Below are 6473 nucleotides of genomic sequence, written 5' to 3' on the forward strand. Positions count from 1 at the left end.
GCTGAAGACAATGGCATCAACATCTTGAGCTGATGTCAATCAGTCTGATGACACAGAGGACATGGTAAAACAAACTCCTGGTATATCCAGGGATACTTGTTGTACACCAGTCAAACCAGATAAAAGAATTGAAGTTTTCAATCAAAACTGTTGTTCCTGCGAGTTTTTAGACACCGTCCAACATAGATGAACCTTTGCTGTTGGCAGTAGAAAGAGGAGATGTGTCCAACATCTTGTAAAGGTTATTTTTTTTAAAAGCTGGAGCTCTTCAATATTCATGAGTTCCAAGAACAAATGGAATGATTCCAAGAATATTTGAGGAGTTGAAGGCAGTGTTTTTTGCAGGACTTTTCTACGGATGGTTACAACCAGGCAATTGCTGCAAAAGCATTTGGAGGTGGTCCCAGTTTAATGCTCATGCAACAATCAGGCCTCTGTCATGGACCAAAATTCCCTATGAGTCAATGGGCAAATCTGTATTTAGACCATTGCCCCAGGAAAAGAAGCTTGAAGCTTGAAACTGTTATGGGCCAGTGGCACAATGGATAACGCATCTGACTACAAATCAGGAGATTCCAGGTTCGACTCCTGGCTGGCTCGGAGTTCAAAATGTTGGCGTCCGCTTTAGGGGCTGGTTTAGCACAGGGCTAAATAGCTGGCTTTTAAAGCAGACCATGGCAGGCCAGTAGTGCAGGTTCAATTCCCGTACCAGGCTCCCCAAACAGGCGCCGGAATGTGGCGACTAGGGGCTTTTCACAGTAACTTCATTTGAAGCCTACTTGTGACAATAAGTGATTTTCATTTTTCATTTCATTTCAATCCATGTGGGAAGTTCACCAATGCTCGATTTCAGGTCCCCATGGACGAATTGGAAGATGTCCTTTGGCCAGTAAAGACTAACAATAAATGTATTTTAGACAGGCAGCAACTAATCTGCTGATGCTGTGGGAGAACACTAACTAAACACCAAACCCCTTTGGCGTTAAAGATATAAATAGGATTCACATCACAATATTTGCAGATGAACAACTCATAAGAACTTCAAATACAAGAAGCAGAAGTTGACCATACAACCTGCTTTACCAGTCAATATGATCTAACTCAACACTACCTTCCCACACTATTCCCATTTATATCATGCTGTTCACATCTGCAGGACATCGCAAAGCATCTTTTTGAAGAGTAGTTACCACTATAACTTTGGAAACACAGCCACCAATGAGTACATAACAAGCTCACGCACCAACTCCTATCAACACCAATGTGATAACGACTAGATAAGCTGTTTGTGTGATGGTGATTGAAGGATACATATTGGCCAGGATCCATACTCTTCTTTGAAACAGTGCCTTGGATTGTCTCGCTCCACCTGACAGGGAAGAATGTCAGCTAATGGCTCAACTGAAGTTTGGCATTTCCAACAGTGCAGCATTATTCCCTTAGTGGCTAAAAGTTTATTGATCTCTCACATCAATATATTCAGTGACTGACCATCCCAAGTCCTGGAAGAGGGTTCACAACCCTCTGAGTGAAGGAATGTCTTCTTCTCTCAGCCCTAAATGGATGACCCCATTTTCCCAAGATTACGAGCCCACGTCTAGATTCACCAGCCTGGGAAAACAGACCCTGAGCATTTTATCTCTGCAAACGTTAACTGTATTGATAGAAATAAACTGAGAACAAATTTCGCCCCCCTCCTCTTCCCAATTCGGACAACAGCCTGGGCCAGGGAACCAGGGAATTTATTACTTTGTCTCCTCACCAAAAGCAACATACTTCATCAAAATCTTTTACTTATTCCAGACCAGCTCTGCCCAACTGACTTACTTTCCTTTGCTAAATCATATTCAAAGAGTTCAGGGAGAGAAGTTGCTGACTATCAGTCGTTTGCAATGGAAAATACAACCAGGCCTGGAGCCAAAGAAATATGGTAGTTTTCGCTACACGGTCCCTTGGAGTTATAAATTTGATGTCTCGATGTAGCATCTGACTTTCAATATTGTCCAATCAGTTTACTTAACTTACCATCTAGTCTACACGTTCCATCCTTGCTGGCATCCTGCAGTCTTAGCAGTTCCTCAGGGAGTAACACTCTCTTGTGTGAGTCAGATGGTTTTGGTACAAGTCCAATTGCAGAGACATGAGCGCAAAATTCACTCCAACACTCACTGCAGTACTGAGCGAGTGCTGGAGTGTCGCAAGTGCCACCTTTCGAATCAGATGTTAAACCAGATCCCGTCAACCCTGTTTGGGCACAAAATATCTGATGCTCATCATTTCAAAGAACAAACTTGGCGTTCTTCCCCAGACAATATTTATCACTCAACCGACATTTCAAAACAGATTCTCTCTGCCTCCAGGACAAATGCCCTAAAAAGGCTTATGTAACCATGGACATCTGTATTGGACCATGTTTATGCTTGCCAAGATCCTGTAGCCATTTCCACTACATTCCACAGATGGATGACCAGGAAAATCAACATCTATTTAATCAACATCTTTTCCATTCTCCACCCGAATTGTCCAATCCAACAAATATACTTGACTAATATAATGGTCATTCACATAGCACTCACTGACACAGAGTTCACTGACACAGCACTCACTGACACAGTATTCATTGACACAGTATTCACTGACACAGCACTCACTGACACAGAGTTCACTGACACAGCACTCACTGACACAGCACTCACTGACATAGCGCTCACTGACACAGCACTCACTCACACAGCACTCACTCACACAGCACTCACTGACACAGCATTCACTGACACAGAGTTCACTGACACAGCACTCACTGACACAGTATTCACTGACAAAGCACTCACTGACACAGAGTTCACTGACAAAGCACTCACTGACACAGCACTCACTCACACAGCACTCACTCACACAGCACTCACTCACACAGTATTCACTGACACAGTGGCAATATTGAATTCTTTACCCGTCAGTCTGGCCTCAATAAAACTTGAGATGGATTTTTAGGTATAGTATTATTTATTTTTAACCAACTTGCAAGTCTGACTCACTTCATAGAGACACAGAACACAGAAACCGTCTCCCGGACCCCTCGGAAAACGAATGAGGTCGGAGACAAAGAGATCTCTGCAAATACATTCAAATGGCATCACGTTTCACATACAAGATTCCCATATGTCATCCTATACCCCTCCTGACCTGGCCATATATCCTGATTGGCTTACTTCGCATTCCTTAACCCTGGGCCTCTTGTTACCCAGCATCCTTTTCCCATCCTCCACCAGACATACCTCCCCCCTTCCTTGCCATGCTTTCTGAAATTCTTTGTGCTTTGTCCTTTGTGAACTCACTAGAATTAAACTGGCCTACATCTACATAACTGTAACTAATATTTGAACTAACTATTTTATATCACATTCGTCAACAGCACTCACTGACTCAGCACTCACTGACACAGTATTCACTGGCACAGCACTCACTGACACAGTATTCACTGACACAGCACTCACTGACACAGCACTCACTGATACAGCGCTCACTGACACAGCACTCACAGACACAGCACTCACTGACACAGTATTCACTGACACAGTACTCACTGACACAGCACTCACAGACATGGCACTCACTGACACAGTATTCAGTGACAAAGCACTCACTGACACAGCGTTCATTGACACAGTACTCACTGACACAGCACTCACTGACAGTATTTACTGGCACAGAACTCACTAACACAGCACTCACTGACACAGCACTCACAGACACAGCACTCACTGACACAGTATTCACGGACACAGTACTCACTGACACAGCACTCACAGACATGGCACTCACTGACACAGTATTCAGTGACAAAGCACTCACTGACACAGCACTCACTGACACAGCGTTCACTGACACAGTACTCACTGACACAGCACTCACTGACAGTATTTACTGGCACAGAACTCACTAACACAGCACTCACTGACACAGCACTCACTGACTCAGCACTCACTGACACAGTATTCACTGGCACAGCACTCACTGACACAGTATTCACTGACACAGCACTCACTGACACAGCACTCACTGATACAGCGCTCACTGACACAGCACTCACAGACACAGCACTCACTGACAGAGTATTCACTGACACAGTACTCACTGACACAGCACTCACTGACACAGCACTCACTGACACAGTATTCACTGAGACAGCACTCACTGACACAGCACTCACAGACACAGCACTCACTGACACAGTATTCACTGACACAGTACTCACTGACACAGCACTCACAGACATGGCACTCACTGACACAGTATTCAGTGACAAAGCACTCACTGACACAGCGTTCACTGACACAGTACTCACTGACACAGCACTCACTGACAGTATTTATTCGCACAGTACTCACTAACACAGCACTCACTGACATAGCACTCACTGACACAGCACTCACCGACATTGCACTTACTGATACAGCACCCACATACACGGCACTCACTGACAGTATTCACTGACAAAGCACTCACTGACAGCACTCACTGACACAGCACTCACAGACACAATATTCACTGACACAGCACTCACTGACACAGCACTCACTGACACAGTACTCACTGACACAGCACTCACTGACAGTATTTACTGGCACAGTACTCACTAACACAGCACTCACTGACACAGCACTCACTGACACAGAATTCACTGACACTGCACTCACTGACACTGCACTCGCTGACACAGCACTCACTGACACAGTATTCACTGACACAGCACCCACTGACAGTATTCACTGCCACAGCACTCACTGACACAGCACTTGCTGACACAACACTCGCTGACACAGCACACACTGACACAGCACTTGCTGACACAGCACTCACTGACACAGCACACACTGACACAGTACTCACTGGCACAGCACTCACTGACACAGTATTCACTGACACGGCACTCACTGACACAGCACTCACAGACATGGCACTCACTGACACAGTACTCATTGACACAGCACTCACTGACACAGCACACACTGACACAGTACTCACTGGCACAGCACTCACTGACACAGTATTCACTGACACAGTACTCATTGACACAGCACTCACTGACACAGCACACACTGACACGGCACTCACTGATACGGCACTCACTGACACAGCGTTCACTGACAGCACTCACTGACACAGCACTCACTGCATTCACAACACATAGTATTCACTGACACAGTAATCACTGACACGGACTCTAGAACACAACAGTGACACAACCCTCAGCAACACATTGCTGAACAATCACTATCACACAACACACCATCGCAGACAATCAAATCAATAGGACTAATTGTACATTTTACCTACAGCTCCCTTTGTGTATTGGCGTGATGCCAGTATCACACAACGGGTGGAGGAGGGCAAACCTGTCCTTGAAACCAGGGTTGATCTTTGTGTGTCGGGACAGATACGTCACTGTGTGTTTGAATTTTGTCAACTGAAGCTTTGCCAAGTGTAAAATGCTGACTTGGCCGGTTGAATGACGAATGTGCTAATGGTTGGGATTCAAAGCACCCAACTATTGGTGAAATTATTTCCTGCTTGGTGGCCCTATAGTCTTGTAAAACCCCATCTTGTTCACTAATGACCATTAGGGAAGTAAATCTGCTTATTAACCGTTCTTGCTTATCCAAGAATCCAGACCACAGTGATGTGATTGGCTCTTAACTTTTCTCTGCCTTGCTCAGCCATTTCATTCAGTTGCATCGGATCAAGAGGATTGACTGGATCTTACAGTCCATAACTGGACTTGTCTTCAGTGTCAGCTGGCTGGCCCATCCCTCCTTTTTCTGCTCTCCTACAAAAGATGACAGCGACTATTTTTGCAGGTTAAGTTATTCCTACTTTCACACAGCCATTGACCATAATTTGGGAAAAGGGGCGCTTTTATCCTCAGGGTGCTACACAACCCTGAGTGGAAACATTGATAAACAGGCGGTGGTGTAGCAGCTTTTCCTTCACGTGATGGGGTTCAGCTAACTTACAACTAACTGGACAATAGTCACAACTTTTTATTGAGAATCAAGCGAGGGCTCATGCCCTATAAAGAAAGAAAGCAACATGTCCTTTACACAACCTCAAGAAACCCACAAGCACATTATAGCCAATAAAGCACTTCTTTGAAGTGTAATCATTGTTGTAAGTTAAAACATTGCAGCCAATTTGTGCACAGTAAGCTCCCGCAAAAATTAATATAATATTGAGGAGATAATGTGTTAAGATGTGTTCATAACAAGGCTGAACAGGTTGCTTACAAACCTAGAAATTCTTCCAATCTGCCTGGTAAGAGTGCGAGAGTTTCTTGGTCAGTCATCTGTAAAATCTTTTAAATAGATTATTTATTATGGCACACATGCCTCAAGAGTTTTAAAAACAACATCTCACGCACACTATTACACAACCAAGATTAGATGCAGATGAAGGAGAAAATGATACAATTATAA

The 6473-nt window shown here is 44.4% G+C and overlaps 1 non-coding gene across 1 annotated transcript; it reads left to right on the forward strand.

Annotated features, from left to right (window-relative positions):
• The first annotated feature begins 527 nt into the window (after positions 1-527).
• On the forward strand, positions 528-600 carry trnac-aca (transfer RNA cysteine (anticodon ACA)). The gene has a single exon. It is a non-coding gene; the product is annotated as a tRNA-Cys (tRNA).
• Positions 601-6473: the final 5873 nt, after the last annotated feature.

This window comes from Scyliorhinus torazame, chromosome 17, assembly GCF_047496885.1.
Source record: "Scyliorhinus torazame isolate Kashiwa2021f chromosome 17, sScyTor2.1, whole genome shotgun sequence".
NCBI classification, from domain to species: Eukaryota; Metazoa; Chordata; class Chondrichthyes; order Carcharhiniformes; family Scyliorhinidae; genus Scyliorhinus; species Scyliorhinus torazame.